A 24777-nucleotide genomic window follows, 5' to 3' on the forward strand; every position below is an offset into this window, starting at 1 on the left:
AGATGTTTGGAATGCCGGCAAGTAAAAGCAGATCATTGTCATCCAATAGGTCTTTTACAACCTCATGAAATACCTATGACCAAATGGGAGATTATTACTATGGATTTTATCACTGGGCTACCTCTTACTTCTCAAAGACACAATGCCATTTTTGTAGTAGTGGATAAATTAACGAAAAGTTCCCATTTCATTCCCGTAAGAGATACTTATGACGCTACTGACACATCTCAAGTATTCATAAACGAAATTATCAGATTTCATGGAGTACCTAAGAAAATTATATCAGACAGAGATTCTTGATTCACTTCAAGATTCTAGACTTGCATGCAGTCAGCCTTAGGAACTCAACTAAATTTAAGGACAGCTTATCATTCTGAAACTGATGGGAAAACAGAAAGGGTAAATCAAGTACTTGAAGATATGTTGAGAATGTATGTTATGGATCAACAATCACACTAGGAAAAGTACTTATCCTTAGTCTAATTCACATACAATAATAGTTACCAAAGTTCGATTGGAATGCCTTTATTTGAAGAATTATATGGCAGACCTTGTAGAACACCATTAAGTTGGGATAGGTTAGAAGATCGAGTGATAATAGGACCAGAGTTAATCCAAGAAATGGAAGAGCAGGTAAGAAAAATTAGACAGCGATTGAAGGAAGCACAAGATAGACAAAAGAGTTATTCTAATGCACACAAAACGGTTAGGAAGTATGAAGTAGGGGATTAGGTTTTCATCTGCATCAAACCAAATAAAAGTACTATTCGATTCGAAAAAGGGACAAATTTGTCACCTCGATTTATTGGACCATTTAAAGTCATGGAAAGAGTTGGACCTATCGCCTTTCATCTGGCACTGCCACCTCACTTGCATAAAATTCATAATGTATTTCATGTATCTGTATTAAGACATTATATAGTTGATCAATCTCATAACCTTCAATGGAAGGAACTGCAGGTATCAGATGAGGGAATTATATCGGTCGAACCATTACGTATACTGGAACGTAGGGTTCAACAGCTCAGGAATCATTTGGTAGACCAAGTTAAGGTCCAATGGAACAAGTATAGTACTGGATCAACTACTTGGGAAGATACATTGAACATATGTCAAAAATACCCTAATCTATGTCAATTTTGAAGAACTTTAAAACTATGTTTTGTATATATTTACTTTATTGCAAATCAAATACTTAGAACCATTTTGAATGATCATATATAAACGTGAATTTTTATGAAATAATATCTATTTAAATTCCGCTGGTACATGGATAACAAGACTGAATATGTTATTGATCTTACTAAATCATAGTTGTCATAGTAAAGTTTAAAATATTTAAGTGATTTTGCTTCTGATGGGAATTAAGATATTATAATTTTGTTTTAGTTATGCGTATCAATATGATTGATGAGATAGAAATCAAAGAATAATTCCATTTTAATATGAAAGTTAATGACATGAATAGAATATGGCAAAGTATGTTATATTGTAGTTGACATGTGTGAATTATACATAAGCTATTTGTTTTGAATATGTTAATGCACATTTATAAATGCATGGAAAAGTGTTTATGATTGCTGATAATATCCGTTACCAAAAATGACCATGTGATGACAGAACCTCAAAACAATTAAGACTCAAAGAGATTTCATGATAGGGTATTAACCATAATTCTACTAGGAGGGGTGGAGGTGTTTCCCACCATTTATCCTTCGAACCCTGGAGTCATGGGAGGACTATGTGAGTCACGCTCCCCTAGACGTGTGATGATGACTGCCAGATGCCTACTGGGAATTAGGTCGGTATAGCTGACACTGTCATCCTTAGAGTTTATGAATGGTTAGGTCAGTATAACTGACACCATGGCATACTCCAGTAGAAGACGGATAGGATGGGAGAGGAAGAGATTAGGAAGGATATGATGATTTTGTAATAGTGGGGGAACCTAATGAAATAAAACATGATCATTAAAGTCATAAACCTAAAGTATTTAAAATAACAAAATTTGTAGTGCTCTTACATTAAGTAAGAATTTAACCTCAATACATAATCCTAAAAAAAAATAAAAAAATGTACTAATCGCTATCATGAATATTCATATAAGATAAAACTCTAACTTCGGGACGAAGTTTTCTGAAGAGGGGGTGTATGTAACGACCTATTTATAAAAATTATATTAAATAAATTATATTAATCAAATTAATAAAATAATAAAAATATAACTAATGATAAAGTATTTTAATGTAAGTTTAACCTTTATATAAAATCAGAAAAAGGAATGTTAATTAAAAATCAATATATTTAAAAAAAAAAGAAATATACATGACACGACATGGGAAGGGTGTCGTGAGGAAATGAAGCAGTGGGTTCTAGAGGAAGGATGGCCACCGCCAAGAATCATTTTATAAACCAAAAGGAAGAATTTAACGGGGGAGAAAGAAACGAACGGAAGAACTGAAGGAGGAAAAGGATCATAAACTGAAATTATCGACAGGAAGGAAGAGCACAGATTATTCTGAGGTTCTGGGCACAAGGGAATGGTCTGCCTCAACTGAGAAGCTTACTGGACTAAGCAGTGAGGTTTTGCTTAGTTTGGTTGGGTGGTTTCATTATTTTGGTAACACAGCAGGAGCAGGAGCAAGAGTCACGACAGAGTAGACAGGTTGGTACTCAATAGAAGAATAGATAATTTGTATTAAAATTTTGTATTTGTGAGTAGACTATTGTTAAACTCTATTAAATATCGAATTGAAAAGATTAATAGTTTACTGAACATGAATTTGTTAGACCTTGTTAAACTCTGAATTTACAGTTCTTACAATTAGCCTCTAAAATCTCCAAATTAAAAGTTGAGCAGCACCCTGGGAAAGGAAGGGTTCCTAATACCTTTGCTTCTAGAAATCCAAATCCATATAGAAGAACTAATGAGCAGTTGCAAATTTTGCAAAGAAGCAAAGATGCCAATGAAGACCAAAGGGTGAAGACCCCTTTCCAAAATGTAGTCATGGAAGAAGAGCAGTTTAAAGAAGATGATAAGATCCATTGTCTAGAAGACAAATGCAATGCCTCCTTTTTGACCTCAATTGCCTATGAAAAGTCATTATTTAATGACTAGATTAACCAAGAATGGGATGGTGAAGTTGTTCTACAAACTGTAGATCAGCAAAGGTATAATCTGAGGTCAAAGATGAATAACGCCATTGAAACTCTTGTTCAAAGAGCTGTTGTCCCTACAGTACAACAAGCTAATAATTAGAAGCAACTGGTAGTTGACCCCATCATCCTCAAAGCTCCAGCTCATGAGGTAAGAGGCCTTGACAAGTCTCCTTCTCCTTCTAGTTTTCAATGAGAAATTCAGAAACTAAGAATACCTATGCCTCTGATTGAGCTAGTGAATAATGAGTCCTTCAAAAGATCCATCCTCGAGGCCCTTGAGCCTAAAGCCATCCAAGCCTCCACTGACTATGAAAATCTGCAAGATGACTTGTAAGCCAGTTGTTATTCTCAGCCCAATGATTGAAAATTGTGAAGACAACTCCCCATCACTATGTCTCTCTGACTATTCATGATAAAGTCCTTCACAACTGGCTTCTGGACACTAGAGCCAGCCATAATATAATGCCCAAGGCTATCATGGATGAGCTGGGTCTTGACATTACCAAGCCTTATCATGACCTATTTTTTTTTGACTCTAGAAAAGTGAAATGCCTGGGATTAATCAAGGATCTAGCCATCACTTTGTCTCAACTGCCCATGAAGAGCATGATGATGGATATTGTGGTAGTAGATGCACCCCCAAGTTTGGCATGTTACTTTCTAGAGGTTGGATCAAGAGATTAGGTGGATCTTTACAAAATGATCTGTCCTATGCTAATTTCCCAGTTTTTGGAGGTGAGAGTAGGAGATTATACAGAGAAGCTCAGTTGGCTTATATCATCAGCGATGAAAGGAATGCCACTAATCATCTAATATATGTTGTTGACACTAGCCTTGGAGCCTATATTCTTCATATTGAAGAATCCCAGTTGGCCTCCATGCAGCTTAAAAAACTAGTTTGCTAGATCGCTGAGGAAGAAGGCCCACAGAGTTGGGACATGTTCTTTGATGCGGCTTGCTTTAAGGAAGCTGCAGAGGCAGGTGTAGTCCTTGTGTCCACCACATAGGAATAAATTCATTTATCTTTCAAAATAACCTTTCAGGTCACAAATAACAAAGCATAGTACAAAGCTTTGATTTTGGGCTTAAGCACTGCTAAAGAAATGGGCATCAAAGGCCTGAAAGTGTTTGGGGATGTAGACCTCATTATTCAGTAGGTCAATAAAAATTTCCAAGCAAAGCATCCAAGGCTGAAAGCATACAGAGATGAGGTATGGAGGCTCAAGGATTCTTTTAATAATTTCAGCATTTCTTACATTCCGAGAATGAAGAACCATCTTGCTGACTCCCTTGCTCTGTCTACTAGCATGTTTATTCCTCCTTTGCCTCCTAAATTGATGTATGAAGTTTAGGTGAAATATAGACCGTATTTGCCTGACAATGTCAAATACTAGAAATTTTTTGAAGAAGATGATGAAATAAATAGGTTTCTACAAGTCGTTAAGGAATTTTCTGAAACGCACATCGACCAAGAGAATGAAACCATGGAAGAACTCGGCCAGTCCAAGCTAAAGGACAAGATCGACCGAGGAAGCATTGTCCAGCTGCCTATTAACCATATACCCAAGGGATTGGTGCCTCTAGAGAAATTATTCGATCACAACAATGTGCCTTATAAGCTTGCCAAAAAAGAAAATGAGTCTGCTATTTGTAAACATAATATAGGAAGCCCAACCCATCCGAAATACATAAATCTGCCCACTCATTTGTCTTCTACCTAGAATTCCAAGTATTGCACCCTCATGAAGGAATTCACGGATATTTTTGCTTGGGAATACAGTTATCTTAAAACATATGACACAAACATCATTTAGCATAAGATTCCACTGGAAAAGAATGCCGTCCCTTTTAAACATAAATTAATACCTATCAACCCTCTCTTATTTCCTTTGATTGAGAAAGAATTCAAGAAGCTGTTGGATGCCAAAATCATAGTTCCCCTAAGGTATTCAAAGTGGATAGCTAACCTTGTGATAGTAAGAAAGAAAAATGGGGAAATCAGGCTTTGTGTTGATTTCAGAAATTTGAACAAGTGCTCTAAAAAATATAACTACCCCCTGCCTAAGATGGAACACTTGCTGCAAAGAGTTTCAAGGGCTAGAGTCATGTCTTTCATAGATGGATTTTCAGGTTACAATCAGGTTTTTTTACATCTAGAAGATCAGGAAAAGACCACCTTCACTACTCCTTGGGGCACTTTCATGTACTCTAAGATTCCTTTCGAACTGATGAATGCTGGGGCTACTTTTCAGAGGGCCATGGACATAGCTTTTGTGAGAGATAAGGACAAGTTTGTCGTTATTAATCTTGATGACATAAAAATCTTCTCCAGAAATCACAAAGACCATTTGTAGCATTTGAAGAAGGTCTTCCTAAAGTGCAGACAATTTGGAATTTCGGTGAACCCAAAGAAGTCAGAGTTTGCTCTAGAAGAAGGCAAACTTTTGGGACATATTGTTTTTGCTGAAGGTGTGAAGATTGATCAGTAAGGGTTCTGTTAGTGTCAGTCTTTGCAGCCTTCCTCCAGTGATCAAACATGCTCTTACAAAGTGATTTTAAGGTGTCAAGGTCAAATTTTATCATTTCAGTGAGTCTTCAAGTAAAATTTGGTCACTAGGCAATAGGTCTAGGGTTTGCTTTCACTCCTTTCAAAGTTGTCGAAATGTCGGTCTATGTCACTATTCACCTGAGTCTACCATCATTCAGAGGGTTTTCATTATCATGTCAAGTTCCACTGGGTCACTTTACACCTTGTTCATGCTTCAATTGCGCCTAGGTAAGGTCATTTCCCGCTCCTAGGGTTTTGAAGGCAATTTCTCTTGGATGGTCAAATCATCAGCAAAACTTGTATCCTGATGTTCATTCACCTTCCCCTATCCTTAATGTACCTTATTAAATAGTTCCCATCAATGAGATCCCACAAATTCCTCATTTTCGCACAAACCCTAGTTTCTTGCTACAACCTAGCAATTTTCTAGGTTGGACCTGTGTTTTGCCTTTTTGGACCCCTTCCCCTCGCTCAATATTTGAAATTCCACTTTGCCCTGCTTCTTAACATCCCTCCCTACTTCCAAAATTTTCCCAAGAATTTAGAAGCCGCTTATCCCCTTCATTTCGCTTCATTTCGACAAATCTCTTGTTCCACACATCGAGGTAGGTTTCACTCAAATGATGTCTTTGAGCAAGAAACGATGAATTTTGGAAAACTGGGAGAGGTTTTTGTCCCAAAAAGGCTAAGGAAGAAAAACCTCCTTCAATTTTTACACAGGTGTCATGGTTTTAGCGAAATTTCAAAAATACAATCGCCTCGTGAGAATTGATGCACCTCTAAAGTGACCTTGGGAAAATCAAGCTTTCTCCTAGCTTGGTCAGCCAAATGAATTTCTTAATGATTCAAATCATAACTAGGCACAATTTTTTTTCCAATGAGTTATCATGAGCTAAATTTGGAGTTGAGGAAGGCATTCAAAACTTGATTGTAATAGCACTCTGCCTTGAGGCAGCCTCATTTGGCACATTTTGACCAGTCTTGGGAGATTTGATTTTTGAAAGGGAAAATTAACTCCAAATTGAAAATTTCTAGTTGGGTTGGAAAGCAGACTCAAAGACCTTTCCAACAAGCTATCCTAAACCCAATTTGGACACCGGGAAGGCCTCCAAAAGTCATCTGCAAAAAGGCACTACGCACTGGCGCAGCGCACTCAGGGGTCCGCACCTGTCTCAAAGAAAAGGTGCGGTTAGGTCCGCAGGATCCATGATGATTAGTTGCAGGACCGCAGGTAATGTGAAGAAAAAGTGCGGACCTAGACATTTTTGTGCAAAAAACAGGGTTTTTCTCCCAGTGGCGCGACGCTTAGGATTGGGTGCTCCAAATCACAAATGGTTTGCATTTTTGGATTCAGCATGAAAAATCATGCATGTTGGTGCATGGACAAGAAATTTGGGCATGATTTCAGTCCCCAGGAGGTCAAAAACACTCAAAAAATGACCTCTTTGCCCTATTTTGACACACAGGAAGCAGTCTTTGGAGAATGAAGTTTTGGAGGGGCAAATGAACACCAAATTCAAAAATTCCACTTGGGTTGGAAAGTAGACAGGCAGGGCTTTCCAACAAGCACACTTGGGCACAATTTGGACTCCTGCAGGTACCTCAAAATTGCCTCCAAAGTGGCACGATGCATATAGATTTGGGCACGACGCATATAGACCCAAAGGCCAAAATCGCTTCCGCTCCGCGAAATTTCGATTCGCGACTTTCTCCAAGTGGGCCCGCTCATTTACACTATATTTTTCTCGGCAACTAAGGCAATGTTTAAAAAGTATTTTCACTAAAGCTGGGCTCCTATCCAAGTGGCAAAGGAAGGCGAGCAGTCACCCAAGCCATTTGTCATTTCTGTAACACTGCATCTGTAACTAATGGTTGGTTTTCCATTTCTGGTTTGTAATCATTTGAAAAGCTCCCCAACTGTAGGTCGTTCTATTTCCCAATGGCATAGTCTATTTATTGTATGCAACACTATTTGCAAAGGGTTGGAGTTTCTGGGAGCAGTGTGGAGAAAAAACCCAACACTTGCATTGTACAGTTTTGGCAGAGATTTTAATGAAATGATATAGCTCTGATTCAGGAGACTCATGTGGTGTAAGTTTAGCAATTTGTTTCTTCTTTCTGTTTCATATGTACCATGTTATGTTTTACCATCCGTTCATGATCATTTCTAATTGAATGCTTTTAAGTATGAGAGGTAGAATCTAGTTATTTGCTCTACCTTGGGAAAGCGTTCATGTTCTGTGTTCCTCTTCTGTCTGAAAAGGATTCATCACCTATGCCCTTTTCAGCTTCTCAAACAGTCTTTCCACTCCATATTATTTAAATTTGATTGCTAAACTTCCTGCCTATCATGCCTCAAGAAACAATCTGTGTCTTTGATTTAATTTCTCAGCTCCTGCTGTCCTTTGGTCCCATACAGCCCAGAAAATTCAGTCATTCAATCAATTGTTTCTCTTTCACATCTATTTACTAGCCTAAAATTAGTATTCATTTTAAGTCATCTCAGCCCATATTGTTTATTCTTCACTGAGTGTGACCCGGAGAGAGCCCTCTCCTGTTCTGGTAGGGCTAGCTACCAGACTGAGTGTGGTTTGTGGTTACCCTGAATTTTTCCTTCCTTCAGCCTAAGGCAGATTTAGGCTCTAACAGGTTCAATCCATTCAGACATTGTCCATCCCAAGGTCAAAAAGGGAAATTCAATCCTTCGTGGGTAAGATTAACTTTGTAAGGAGGTTCATTTCAAACTTTGTAGAGCTAGTAAAGCACATCACTTCCATGCTGAAGAAAGGATCAAAAATAAAATGGACAGATGCTTCAAGAAGCTCTTTTGAAGCCATCAAGCAAGCTATCATGAAAGCTCCCACTCTAATCAGCCCAAATTACACTAAGGAGTTTTGTATCTTCTCATTTGCCTCTTATAATACACTTGCAACAGTTCTGTTGTAGAAAAATGATGAAGGCATAGAGATCCCCGTGGCCTTTTCCAACAAAACTCTAAGGGATGTTGAACTAAGGTATGACCTTATTGAAAAACAAGCTTATGCTCTCATAAAATCATTAAAGGCATTCAGAATTTATATTCCGCATTCCAAAGTGGTTGCATATGTACCTTCAGCCTCAATAAAAGATGTCTTAATTCAGCTAGATATTGATGGAAAGAGAGCTAAATGGATTGCAAAATTCATAGAGTTTAACATAGAGGTGAATCCCACTAAGCTTGTCAAAGGCTAGGGATTAGCTAAACTTATGGCTAAGAAAAATTACAGTTTGTTAGACATAAATTGCATGGGTCCAAATTTAGAGGATGAGAAGAAAAGGGGAGCAGAAGAAGAGAAAAAGCAGAATCAGCCTTTGGCTAAAAATCTAACCACCTGTGAATGGTATTCCAGCATAGATCATTTTTTACAAAAGCTAGAAGTCCCTCCAGGGCTTAGCTTAAGTCAAACTCGGGCCATTAAACTCAGATCAACCAAAGTCTAGATAAAAATCTGCTTTATTGGAAAGACCCATCAGGAATCCTCTTGAGATGTCTAGACAAAGAACAATCTATGGAAGTCATACACCAGTTCATTCTAGCATCTGTGGAGGGCACCATTATTGGAAAATCGTAGCCCACAAAATCCTGAGTGTTGGGTATTATTGGCCTACTCTTTTCTCTGATGTGTTTTCTTTTGTGAAATCTTGTGACAAGTGTCAGAGGTTTGCAGGAAGACAGAAGCTAAAATCTCTACCCTTGAAGCCAGTACATGTCAACGGTCCCTTCCAGCAGTGGGGCTTGGACTTTATAGGTGAGATCAACCCACATTCTAGTGGCCAGCACAAATGGATCTTAGTAGCCACTAATTATTTCACCAAGTGGATTGAGGCTATACCCACTAAGAATGCCAATCATCAAGTTGTCATAAGTTCTTGAATGAGAATATTTTCACTAGATTTGGTTGCCCAACCAAACTAGTTACTGATAATGCATCAACTTTCAAGGCAAAAGAATTGGTGGACATGACTGAATCCATGGGCATTCAAGTAGTGCATTCTACCTCATATTATCCTCAAGGAATTTGCCTAGCAAAATCATCTAACAAGAGTCTGGTGAGGGTAATCAAAAAACTATTAGAGGACAACAAAAAGAGCTAGGATTCCAAGTTGAAGTTTGCGCTATGGGCTGACAAAGTTACCATCAAAAATTCCATAGGGAATTCTCCATTTAAATGGGTTTATGGTGCTAATGATGTTTTCCCTATCCAACTGATTCTCCCCGTGGCTAAATTATTGCAACAAGAACAAGATGAAGAGAATGACATGGTAAGAAGAACGAATAACCTGGTTGAACTACAACAAATCAGAGAGTAACTGGTTGAGAAGTCAAAATCTCATCATAAGAAAATCAAAGAAACCTTTGATAGGAAGGCAAAAGTGGAAAATTTCCAAGTTGGTGACTGGGTGCTTAAATGGGATGCATTTAAGGAAAAGAAAGGTAATCATCGCAAGTTTGACTCCTTATGGACAGGTCCGTTTGTCATCGCTCAAATTTAGCAGAACAACACATTTATTCTGCACAGTCTGGAAGGAGGAGATACTTTTGGTAGCCCAGTAAATGGGTGGTTCTTGAAACTTTATTTCTTAAGGCTTTAAAGCCTTGTTATTGTAAATATGTTTTTTCCAATTTTTATTTCATTACAAAATAGACTCCATGCCCAATGCAACACTAGGAGGAAGGTTGATGTTGTTTTTCAGGAAAGGCATTGATCTATGATTCTTGAAACCTCACAGGGAGGATTTCATCCCTAGAAGGAGCCAGTTTTAGCCTTGTTGGCAAAATGTCCCAAAAATGGATCCAAATATGCTCTTTAAAGTCTCCATAAACCAGCCAAATCATGCCAATGGATCTGAAAATGCTCTTGAAGTCTTCAAAATCTTCTTAAGATCACCCAAAGAGCGAAACCATCACATGCCGAGAGCCCTTGGAAGGGCAGAAAAACACTATCGAGAGGCTAAAACACTCCAAAACAGTGAAAAAATAGAGTATTGCAGGCATGAACCTAGCAACGCACAACTGCCGTTAGATCTAGCTGATCAATGACCCAGATCTAAGCGGCGAATCACAATCGGCGCTACAAAGAGGATGACTTAAGGATAGGCGCAAGACTCCCCCCATCAGTGATCTTTGATGATTGGATTGGTGGGTCACAATCCACGGGGACATATGCCATGTTATATGAAAGACCTCTGGCTTGGGCGATATGCGATTGTGATTGGATCACATCACTATATCGCAGTGGAGCAGCACCAAGGGGTGGAGCCTGTTATGAAACCAGCTCAAGAAAAGATGGAAAAGATAAATCCACGCCTTAGAATTCAGCCTCTTCGAGGGGGCAACCTCCTTTACAGTACATAAATGAACAATTCTTGGATGATACAAATGAAAATACCTCCTTTCTATATATAGGAGTCTAAGTGGTCCCAATACAATCAAAGCCTACATAACAATAATATTGTAGGGCACAACAGTAACAATGATGGGCTTCTATGTGGCATAATAGTAACAATATGGGGGTAATAGGGGCACAACAACATAAATAGGGGTATAACTACAATAGTAATGGGGTAATCACTAGTATTATAGGGACCCAACATGCCCCTCTCCTTCAAAAAAGTGTTGTCCTCAACGCTTGAGCAGTTCTGGATACTTCTGCATAAAATTCTCATCCTCCCATGTGGAATCTTCAGCGGATAAGTTCTTCCACTTGATAAGATACTCTGAAATTGATCGATTTCGTAGCTGTCGAGTTCTTGTTTCTGTGATTGCTTCCGGTTCCAATATAATTTTTCCTTCCTCGTCAAGTTCTGGCAATATTGTTTGAATTGGGAGCTTGTCACCTATAACCTTCTTTAAACATGAAACATGGAAAACTGGGTGCAATCGAGAAGCTGCAGGAAGCTCCAATTTGTATGCCATAGTACCAATCTTTTCCAACACCTTGTACGGACCATAATACTTTGGTGATAATTTATTATCCTTCTTAGCTTGCTTTAGGGACATTTTCTTATATGGTTGTAGCCGTAGGAATACCCAATCACCTACATCAAAACTTCTTTCACTGCGATGTTGATCTGCCTGTTGTTTCATTCTATTTTGTGCCAACACGAGGTTATCCTTTAAGAGTTGGAGGACTTGTTGTTGATGTTCGATGTGATGTTCCACTGCCTGAACCTTAGAATTTTCTCTTAAATATGATGTGATGGATGGTGGTTGATACCCATAAAGTGCCATAAATGGGGTCATTTTTGTTGCTGTATGGAAGGAAGTGTTATACCACCATTCAGCTAGAGGCAACCATTTGACCCATTGTGTCTGTTTATCAGATACAAAGCAACGAAGATATCCTTCCAAACATTTGTTTACTATCTCAGTTTGCCCATCAGATTGAGGATGATAAGATGAGCTATGAGCTAACTGAGTACCAAGACAAGAAAATAATTCTGTCCAAAAATTTCCAGTGAAAATGGGATCTCTGTCACTTACAATAATCTTTGGGTTTCCATGTAGCTTTTGAACTGTTTCCATAAATGCAGTAGAAACTGTACTGGCTTTAAATGGATGTGATAATGCACAAAAGTGTGCATACTTGGTAAGTCTGTCAACTACCACCATGATGACACTCTTTCCCTCAGACTTGGGTAAACCTGTGATAAAATCCATTGAAACCTCCTCCCAACGTTGGCTTGGAATGGATAAAGGTTGTAATAGACCTGGTGTCTTAATTGTTTCAACTTTATTTTGCTGGCAAACCAAACATTCGGCCACAAACTTTTGAATATCTGATTTAAGGCCATCCCAAAAAAATTCCTTCTTAACCCTGTGGTAAGTTTTTAAAAATCCTGAGTGCCCTCCTAAGGGAGAAGTGTGCAATTCCATAAGAATCTTTTGTTTTAGCTGGGAATTCTTACAGAGGTATAAGCGATCTTTGTACCATAACGAATCATTTTGCCAGCTAAATGTATCAGAAGTACTGGAATCTTGTTGTAGCTTTTGAATAAGTGCCCACACTTCTTCGTCATTCTTCCATTCCTCCCTTGCTTCGTTTATCCAATCTGGTTGGATAATAGAAATGGCACACAACAATGCTTCCACATCCTCATCCTTTCTTGAGAGTGCATCTGCCACCACATTTTGCTTCCCTTTTTTGTAGATGATTTCAAAGTCATAACCCAACATCTTTGTGACCCACTTTTGTTGCTCTTCAGAGGATAATCTTTGTTCTAAAAAGTATTTAAGGCTATCATGATCCGTTTTTACCTTGAAGTGTCTTCCCATTAGGTAGGGTCGCCATTTCTTAAGTGCATGGAGTATTGCCAACATTTCTTCTCATAAATAGCTTTGTTTAAAAACTTTCCCTTGATTGGACGACTTTCAAAAGCAATGGGTCTTTCATCTTGCATTAGAACAGCACCAATTCCATTTCCTGAAGCATCACATTCCACAATAAAGGTTTTTGTGAAGTCCGGTGTAGCTAAGACCGGTGCTTGGCACATTGCCTCTTTAAGATGTTCAAAGGCCTTTGTTGCTTCCGAAGTCCATGAAAATGAATCTTTCTTCAATAATGTTGTTAGAGGTGCTGCTATTCTCCCATAATTCTTAACAAACTTGCGATAATACCCTGTCAACCCAAGAAATCCTCGCAGATGCTTTATGGATGTGGGGATTTTCCATTCCTTAATGGCTTTAATTTTGCTAGGGTCTACCTTAACTCCTTCATGAGATACAATATGACCCAAATATTCCACCTCCTGGACTCCAAAGAAACATTTGGATCTTTTTGCATATAATTGTTTCTCCTCCAATAGTTGTAACACCCTGTCAACATGTTCAACATGATCCTTCCAAGACTTGCTGTAGATTAGTATATCATCAAAAAATACTAACACAAATTTTCTAAGGAATGGTTTGAAAATTGAATTCATCAAACCTTGAAATGTTGAAGGTGCATTGGTAAGGCCAAAAGGCATGACCAAAAATTCATAATGACCCTCATGAGTTCTAAATGCTGTTTTTGGAATGTCTTCAATCTTCATTCTAATTTGATGATATCCCGAACGAAGATCCAACTTGGTGAAGTAAATTGATCCATGCAATTCATCCAGTAATTCATCAATAACAGGAATGGGGAACTTATCTTTAATAGTGAGCTTGTTGAGCTCCCTATAATCTGGACACATGCGCCATGATCCATCCTTCTTGTGCACCAATACTACTGGAGCTGAGAAAGAACTTTGACTTGGTTGAATTATACCAGCCTCTAGCATTTCTGCAACCATACGTTCAATTTCACTTTTTGGACATATGGATATCTGTACGGCCTGATGTTTGGAGGAACACTTCCTGGAATCAGATGAATAGCATGATCATGATCACGCATAGGTGGGAGACCTTTGGGAGTCTCAAATACCTTGGAATGATTGTCCAGGACTTTTTGGAGATCTGGAGAAATAGATGATTCCAATGTGGAAACATCTAGCGAACATAATTGTGCAATTACACCTCTTTGCTCCTTTTTTAGAAGCTTTGTCATGCCATTAGAGCTGATTATCTTTCCTGGTTTCCCTGCAATACCCCTTAATTCAACTTCCTTTCCTTCCACAGAAAATTTCATGAAAAGTTCTTGAAAATTAAAAGCTATTGTACCCAAGGATTGTAGCCATTGGACTCCTAGTACAACATCAGCACCTCCCATTGGAATGGAAAGCATTGGGCTAGTCAATACATATTCTCCCATGGATAGCTTGATATTATGGCACTTTCCAGAACAATTTATTGTTCCTCCATTTGCAATCATCACTTGACACTCTGGTGCTGGATATAGGAAGCAATTCAATTCTTTTGCTACCCTACAATGAATAAAATTGTGGGTGCTTCCTGAATCAATCAACACTATTACCTTTTTCTTCTTGATTTGTCCTTCTATCTTGATGGTTTGAGGAGTGGTAATTCCCGCCAATGCATTACAAGATATGGTCGGATTTATTTGTTCTTCATCTAGGCTTTGTTCCTGGAATATATCCTCTTCTTTTGACCTTTCTTGCTCCTTTTCTTCTTCCTCTTCACAATCTATGTAGAATAATTTCTTCTCAGCACACTTATGACCTTTTGTGTATTTGCTATCACAATTGTAACAAAGCCCTTTTGCTCTTTTTTCTTCCAATTGTTGTGGTGTCAACCTTGTAGGTTGTGGAAGACTATGGGCAACAAAACTTCCGTCTTTATAGTTGTGAACGGTATGCTTCCTAGTTGCCATAATTTTGCTTTCCATTTTTCTTGCTAACCTGAATGCCTTCTCTAATGAATCAGGTTCCCAAAGGCGCACATCATGTTGGATATTATCCTTTAAAGACCCTATGAACACATCAATCCTATGCTCCTCTGGAATATCTTTTACCCTTATGTTCAATTTTTGGAACTCCTCAATGTGCTCCATTATTGAACCCTTTTGTTTGAGACTTATCAATTGGCTAAAAAAAGTGTTGCTTTTTGTATCCTCATAATGTGCTATCAATTCTTCCGTAAAAATTGCCCAAGTGATAAATTGTTTACGAGAACAAAGCCATTGATACCATACAAACTGATTTGGTTCCAAATATAAAGTTGCCATACGTACCTTTTGTGTGTTTTGCACATTATTGAGATCGAAGAATTGCTCCATCTGTAATATCCATGTGGCGGGATCCTTGCCATCAAACTTCCTCATATCGATTTTTGGAACATGGTGAGTCTTCGATCCAACATTAGAGTCTATGGAATCATGATTAACATTTCTTTTATTCTCATCATGAGTTTCCTTTACTGCCTTTTCACCATTAGTGACCCTTTCTTGTAGCAATTTCTTCAATTCATCCATCTTATCATCCATGCCATCAATTTTAGCATCCATGCCATCCATCTTAGCTTCCATGCCCTTTATCTTAGATTCCACGCCATTTACCTTAGCTTCTGTTAGCTTTTGTGAGCGTGACATTTGTTGCACTTGTTCTTGTAATTTTGATATATCATGTAGCATTTCTTCCTCTTCTTCATGAGTCATGCTAGAGCTTTCAGGTTCCTTACTAGGTGTTTGCATTTTCTTTCCTCGGGGCATCAGTTACCGATAATAATGTTTTACTATGCCCTTTGAATTCCGTTAAACCAAGCTTACACAAAAATTAAAAAAAAACTACACACCTTTTTTCACTTTATAGAAGCCTGATATTGAATCTGATGTATCTCTGTAATTTCGAATCATCCAATTCTGAAAATTCTACCTGCAGTAGCCTTCTGTGTCCTCTTTCCAATGCCACAAGTCTGAGCCAAATTGGATTCTCCAAGGAAGAGTTATGTGAAATCTCCCACAGTGACTTGCTTTTAGACTGGTTCAGTAGAGCAAACTTGTACGACGTGCCACGAGTCACTGTTTCAACCTTTGAATCTGAAACACACATACAAGAAACTACAGTCCGTCCTCTTTCTGTACCTTTTTACGAAATTTCAATCCGATCCTCAGAGAGAGAGTTATGACGATTTTCCCCAGGTCACCTGTTTTGAATGTAATTCAGGAGTCTGCAAAAAGGCCAACTTCCTCAGATCATATCTCCGAAAATATCACGCGAAAACCTATGAAATTTGGACCCAAGGTTCAGCGCCAATTCTTCTCAAATGGGTTTTTTTTTCGACTTCTGAAACGTCACAGAGAAAAAGTTATGGCGACAATGCCACGATGACCTGTTTGGAGCAGCGAAACCCTAGAATCCAAAGCTCTGATACCAAATGTTATGAAACCAGCTCAAGAAAAGATAGAAAAGATAAATCCACACCTTAGAATTCAGCCTCTTCGAGGGGGCAACCTCCTTTACAGTACATAAATGAACAATTCTTGGATGATACAAATGAAAATACCTCCTTTCTATATATAGGAGTCTAAGTGGTCCCAATACAATCAAAGCCTACATAACAATAATATTGTAGGGCACAACAGTAACAATGATGGGCTTCTATGTGGCATAATAGTAACAATATGGGGGTAATAGGGGCACAACAACATAAATAGGGGTATAACTACAATAGTAATGGGGTAATCACTAGTATTATAGGGACCCAACAGAGCCTTTACACCTTCATATGTGTGATGTGATGATGCCGACCTGACGGTACTCTAAATATGATTTGATAATATTTGAGGTTCGTAGAAAGTCCAGTTTCAATGTATTTTATTATATAATGAAAATAGAAAGGGAGCCTTGGACAGCACCGATGCGATAAAGCCTGGACCAGAAAGGGTTTGGGAATGATATTATATAATATTTCAGGTCCACAGGAAGCCGATTTTTAATGCATTTTTGATGTATTTCGTTATTTAACGAAATACAGAGGTAAGCTTGGGTTTTCGATATGCGATAAGACCCAGACCCAAAAGGGTCTGGGAAGGGAAATATATAATATTTGAAGTCCGCCAAAGGCCGTTTTCAATGTGTTTTCAGTGTTTTTAAGCGTATTTGAAAGATACAAAGGGAGCAAAGGACCATGCCACTTGCAATAGGCGACAACAACCCAAAGGTCGGACCCGATAGAAAACTAAGCCATGTTTAAGGAATTTTCAAGTCCGAAAAGAACAGAGATGGGCGTGATTTCTCACATTTGTAGCGTTTTCTTTTTAGAATAGAAAACCATTATTATTAAGCATTTTAAAGGGATCATAGAGGCACGCAGGCCCATTCCATCACCTAATAGAGTCCAGGATACAAAGACAGAAGGCCAGAAGAGGAAGGTGATAGCACAACATGACACAGCCAAAACAAACAGAAACTATCATGGAGCAGACATCATAACACAGCTGAATCACCTAAAGAGATCATGGGGCATCTCTAGCATGAGAAAGATCCCTACCAGCACTACAAAATACCATAATGAGGTTATTCTGTTTTCAGAAGAAGAAACCTCCAAGCAATCGTTGCCTAGTCAGGGCATCAAACTGGATAAAAGACAGAGAGGAAGATTAAGACACTCCGAGCCTTTGAGAGCTCATGAGCATTGTAAAAGGCCTATAAAAGGCTGAAAGCAAAATGTATGAGGGGTTCAACTTCTGGAGACTATGGAGACTTTACTCCTCTAGCTTCTCATCTTCATTCGAGCAATATAAGCTTCTTTTGTTGTTACATGTTCAATTCCCATTTTCTCTGTTGTTCTATGCTTGCACTTGAATAGTTTATTCATGCTTTCTGCTGTGTCTAATGTCAGATAACTGTCATCTTATCTCTGCATTGATATATTAGATTTGCAAGCTTCATTTACTTCCTGTAGCTAGCCATTCATATGTGTTTATGTATGCATCTGCTGGTACAGTCAATATTCTCCATCTATCCATTGAATTCATAAACTATTGAGCATTAGTGGTCTAAAGCTTTGTATTGTTGAGGGTGTTCATGCATGTCTTGAGTGAGAATAGGGCTGAAATGGTTATCTAACTTGATCCAAACCATCATCCATTCCAATAGTTAAAAGAACAATATTGAAGATTATATGTTACTAGGCATCTCTGAGCTGCAACCTAGGAGAGTTTCCTGGAGTGATAACAAGACCCACTATTTTAGTAACTAATTTGGAAAAATAAAAAATAAGGCTACTTTTCTTTTCTTTTTCTTTAGCCTGATCCATAATATTCGATGATAATGTTTCTAGAGTCCAATTAATTATTACAAAATTAAAATTCAACTTCCTCAAAAAAATAATAATATCTAATAAAGTTTATAAAAGTTTGTCGATGCTCCTAGATAAAAATATTTGGTTGAAAATTTTCACGATGACTTAAATTTCCTCTGAAACCCCAAGATTCTCCATTAAACAAATGAATTTTATTTTGGTATTTCTTGGAAATTTAGCTGTCTTAATTCTTCTAGCTAATTCCTTTAGGAACTTCTTTGGAAGGACCCAAACCTGTACAATTGAAACCATCTTTCCTGCACATGAAACAAACATGTCAGAATTAATTTGAAAATTTTTCTTTATGGTTCCCAAGGTACTTGCTCTGTTGACCACTTCCATTTCTTGTCCAAAATATTCTTCATTATGATTGTCTTCATCTGGAATTTGGATTTTTTCACACATTAACTTCTCACTGGTTTCCAAAGCATCCGTCTCCTTGACATTCTTTTGTTGTTCATTTATTAAAAGCTCTTCATTCATAACCATTTCTGCCATGGATACTCTCAGTTGATCTCTATTTTCTACCATAAAATTTCATTGATTATCATATTCTCATATTCATTGAACAAATCGTGCTTTTTTGGAAACAAGTGATTTACCTCAATTACGATTTCACATTCCTTTCATTTTGCTTCATCCTTCAAAATATATTTGTTATCCAGCATTAACACTTGATTACTGTTTGCATCCTTTAATGGTAGAAGTGTATGTAATTTCCCATATTTCTCAAAATTGTAAGTGTTTTGGTTCTCATTATGTGTTACATCACTGTCGTATTGCCAAGGCATTCCTGGAAGAATATGGCAAATGTCCATTGGAAAGACATCACACACAATTTCATCTTTATAACTTCCAATTTGAAATTCTACCTTACATTTATCAATAACCAAAACTTGATGACCCTTTTGTAACCAAGAGACCTTATAAGGTGTAGGATGTGGTGTCTTCTTTAAGTTTAACTTTTCTACCATTTCAACAGAGACTAGATTATCCATGCTACCACTATCAATCACAAGTTTGCAACACTTACCTTTGGACTTACACATAGTTCTAAACAAACTCCTCCTTTGAGCTGGTTCTTTGGTCTCTTTTTTTTGCTTGGATCAACACTCTTTTTAATAGCAAAGATTCACCTTCCTCTAGAGAATTTACAATTGAAACTTGATCTCTATCCTCCTCCTTTGCCTCTGTCACATGAGCACCCCATTGGCTTGTTGATCTATGCTCAGGAAATTCCCAATACATGTGTCCTAATTGTCCACAATTGAAACATCTAGGTTGATAATCTCTTCCTCGACCTCTACCTCTAGAAAATGATCTCCTTCCTCTGAGAACACTTTCTCTTGGTGTTTGACTACTGGAACTTACTTCTTCTTCCTTTTGAGACTGAAATCCTTGTTTGTTGGTTTGTCCTTTATCCTTTACATGACTTCTTCCTCTACTCCTCAAGTTTTGTTTCCAGGAAATATTCTCTTTTGCTATCAAAGCTGCCTGATATGCATCTTTTGTAGTTTTCAAAGACAAAAGTTAATTTCATCTTGAATCTCAAACCTTAAAATAGTAATGTACCTTGAAAAGTTTTCATCATTCTCTTCTACATATCCATCCCTAAAGTTTAATTTGTAAAATTCCCTAGTGTATTCTTTAACAAGCATATTTCTGGATTTAAGACTTTTGTGGTTTATATCTTCTAACTTAGTAACTAGAGAACCCACAGTAAAAACCATTTTTCGTCAATGATTCAAATCCCAACAGGGATCCATCATCAGGATTTCTTGAATGTTGATAGAAGAAGAGCTTGAATTAGGGTTTTAAATAGTTTTGAGGTGAGAAGATTTAAATGGATGTTGGCTGTTTTAATCTTTTCATTTATTTTTAATCATAATAAATAATTTTGAAGTATTTTAAAGTATTTTTAAAAACTATTATTTAATACAGTTATTAATGTAAAAATGAATAAATACTTTGATTATTTAATCTTTATCATCAATATTTATTATTAAATGTTTAATTTTTTTATCATCAATATTTACTATTAAATGTTTAATTTAATTTATAGATTCATTAATAGATTCATTAATTTTTTTTTGGATTTTAAATAATAATTAATAATACTAACAATTCATAAAAATAATAGTAATAGTCATTATCGAAATTATTATATCAAATATTTATTTTTATTTTCATTTTTAATTATTCGTATTAATATTCAATATATATTAGTATGTGAATATATAAAAATGTATATTTAAATTATTATTACACTAAAAAGTAATATTAATATATCAATATTAACTATTAAGTATTAAATATTAAATATATTAATATTAATAATAATATTAATGTTAATGTAATGTATTAAAGTAAATAATAATCCTTAATAACTAATTAATATTTAATTTAATAGTTCATAATAATAACAAATCCTAATAATTGTTACTAAATGATTAATTTTTATTAATAGTTTAATTAACTATTAAAATTATTCATAGGTCTTAATAAATAATAAATAATAACATTTCATAATAATAATTAATGATAATAGTAATAGCTAATATCATAATTATTATTGTAAATGTTATAATTCATACCTAATAGTATTGAAAAATTATTATTGTTGAAAAATGATTATGGAGAGTAATGATGAAAGTAAGACTACTAACTACTAAATGCTAGAATAGGAGAGGGAGATATCAACTTACTGAGCGCTATACTTGAGATGTACTGGGGATCTTAATTTCTCTTATTAAGGGGAGCCAACTTCCACTAATCTCAATACCATTGTCCCTGTTGAGATCATGTGGATGTTTGATAATCTCAAGAGCTTCTCTGATCTTTCGCCTATGATGTTTTTCTTCCCGTGCGATAATTGAAGCGTTTTCCAAGCAGACTTGGTGCTTGGTTTTTGAGGAATGTTTTGCAAGGGCCGAAGTTCGAGACCTTTCATTCCTAATCATCTCCATGTTCCTTGAGTCTTGTCTACAGGGATCTACCTGTTTCACCAATGTAACTTTTTCAACATGAACAATCTATTTTATAGAATCCCTTAAGCTGATTGGGTGATGGTGGGAATCAACGTGGAGGTAGCTTTCTGTGTGGGTTGACTTCCTGAAAACCTTATGTCCCAAAGAGCCATCCTCCTTCCTGATAATGAGAACGTCTAAAAATGGGATGCTCTTTTTTTCTTCTAGCTCCATAGTAAATTTTATTTCTGGGGACTTGTCAAGTTCTGTTTTACCATGAGTCCATTTTATATTGGTATCATCAACAAATCGTTTCCACCAGTCTGGCTTCAAAGGGTATGATTCAAGGGCTTTCTTTTCAAAGTATTCCATGTATAAGTTGGCCACAATTCGTGAAAGGGGTGATCCCATTGCCACCCCATATGTTTGCTCATAATATTCTCCTTGGAAGATGAAAACAGTTGATCATAAACATATTTCATCCAGTCTCGTAGTCCCTAGATCAGTAACATCTTTTATAACCTGATTGGCTTCATCAAGAGGAATCTTGGTGAATAAGGATACTACGTCAAAGCTAACAAGGATGTCATCATGGTTTACCCTCTCATTTCTTAAATAAGGATATATATATATATATATAAACTAATTAAATTATAAATTTATTTTCAATTATTATTATCATTATTAATTATAAAAATAATTAATATATAAGTTAAACATATATAAATTGTGGATAATGATGAATCTCATTCTTGAGAGGATGAATAAGAAGAGATGGATGGAGATGTCTTGTGCAATTGGTGTTAGGTTTTCCTGCCCACCCTTAATGGCCTGGTCGTCGCCATTTGCTCTGGGTTGCTTCTTGCTAAGGGAGATGGGCAATACAACGGAGAAGGACTGCTTCAACTACACGATGGAGTCACCAACAAAGGGAATAATGGAATACTTGAGGTGGATTGGCTCTTTATTATCCAGATTAATGGAGCGAAATGAAATACAAATATAAATAGAAACACTGAGATACAATGAAAACATAACTTCAATTCATTAATAATAAATTACTGAAAATTGTTTACATGCAAAATGGAAATAAGCTAGCTCTAGCGATGGTAGCTTATCTCTGAGAAGATATTTGGCATCTACATTCCTTCTGAACTGTGTTATAATGAGGTTTGAAGGCCTATTTATTATTGAGAAACAATGGAGAACTCTAAACATCCAAAATTCTAACCCTAGGAGATGAACCACAAAAAGTTTGTGGACCCCATTAGGGTAAATTGGTACATCAACTTCCCAGGGTTATAACTTTGGCATACAATCTATGTTTGACACGAATGATACCTCATTAGAAATATCTATTCGAGGACTACATATTTCTACTGCAAACCCTTATGAAATGCTATGGCTTTACTTGTTTCCCCAAAAAACGTTGTTTAGGGCCTCAAAGTGGCTCCCGAAGTTCAGGACTCAAAAAACTGCCAAAAATAGTAAATTGTGCTATAATTAGGCAATTTGAAAGAAAAAATGGTAGGGGTCCAAGTGGAATAGGCGGATGACCACCAATATCTACCTAGATCAATTTTTTTGGTGAGACAGGAATAAAGCATGGTTTCAAATCATGGTGGCAGTTTGCCCATTAATGACATGTTCAGTTGACTCCTCTACTCTCAATATTAAATCATTTATTGCTACCTCTTCTATGTGGGAAGGAAAATGTTATATGTATTATTCCCAACAAGTGGTTAATGCCTTGTTGGCATTGGATGGTATGCGAACTGATGTTTTATTTTCACTCTTTCCATTTTATTCCAAAACAAAACATTCGGCACCATCCATAGTGGATTTCCACTTGATTCCTGCTTCCATTTTCTATTCTACGAATATTATGAATATCCCAATTGTTGTAGAGAAGGGGTCTCTATGAGGCTTGCATATACTTTTGGGGCTTATCCATCAAGGCCTATATCAGGGGCTCCCTATATCATGTTAGAGTGTGATTCAAATTACTCTTTCTAAATATTCATTAAAAACATTAGTGGAAACAAAAAATTATTTTGGGTATGGGAAGTTAAATCAATCTCATCCCTTAAGTTGTTGATTCAAGAAAGATGGGTACTTCCTGAAAAAATACACTCTCCACATTTTGCAGGGAAGATATTGTAAAACCCTATACACCTAAAATACCTCAGTATTGATAAAAACCTAACAATAGTCTTGAATCACAAGCTACGTGGAGGAGAAAATGGTGCTAGGAGATCAAATGTCCCCTATCCATCCTTCACGGATGTTGTTCAAGGGAAGACCATTGCAGCCAAAGGGAAGGATCTTTCACCCACAAAAAAAACACAAAACTCCCCTCAAGGTCCATTTATTGTGGACCAGATGGAGAAAACTCCATCTTTGGGATGTAAAAACCCACAGGTTTTAGAGCTATTTAGTACATTAGAATCCAAATCCATCATATGACCAAAATGTAATGTCCCAAATTAAATTAGTTTTGCTAAGATGAATTTCTATTTTGCAATTGGGTGTTGGGAAATATTTTGGCATGTAAACTTAGGAAAAGTGGGTGGAGGGAGTCCCCACTTAATTTTTTGGGAGATGGAGGCCACCAACATTAGTGAAAATGAAAGAGTAAATTGATAGTGGAATATGGGGCCCACATAGAGTACACACTTGGGGAAGAAAGAATTTGAATTCCTTGAGGAAAATCAAATTTGTGGAGGGACCCACAAGGAATGCATGGCCAACAATTATAAAAGGAAGGAATGAGGGAGAAATATGGGTCTTTTGTCTATTTGAAAATTGAATTTGCCTTAGATGTTCGGTTGAGCCAATATTATGTTGTTTAGCACAAGAGCTTCCCAAGGAGAGAAGCTTAACCTTTCTTTGGTGGACTTCGAGTGCCACCCTAGGAAGGCTTTCCTTCATCACTAAGATTGTAAGAGGCATCAACTATAGGTCCCACACATTTCTGGAGTAGAGCACACAGTCTGGGAGCCACCGCTGCATAGAGGGAGGATTCACTGGTTGTTTGTGGAGCTGGGTTGTTGGAGAATTGACTGAAAGCTACAGGAGTATTCTTTGATCATTTTCATGAGTGTGTAGGGAAGCTACAGCCAAGAGGACCAACCTACATGTAGCTCTCACTTTATCATACACAAGACTGCATCATCTCCTCAATGACTGTGCATTCATTGGAGTGAGAGTCTTTTGAGGTAGCATCATCCAAGGGAGTTCGGAGCTGGTGTGCAGGGAAATCATTGGGAGGGAAATTTGAGGAAGATTTCTAGAGTTTGGAGAGAAGAGATTGACATGATTAGCCATAGTAATAAAACTCGAATTTGGTGGAGGGCCAAGCTGTCAAGGGTCAAATTTTG

The sequence above is a fragment of the Pinus tabuliformis genome, chromosome 9 (assembly GCF_031772625.1).
Source record: "Pinus tabuliformis cultivar Carrire ecotype Pingquan chromosome 9, CPIR1, whole genome shotgun sequence".
Classification (NCBI taxonomy): domain Eukaryota; kingdom Viridiplantae; phylum Streptophyta; class Pinopsida; order Pinales; family Pinaceae; genus Pinus; species Pinus tabuliformis.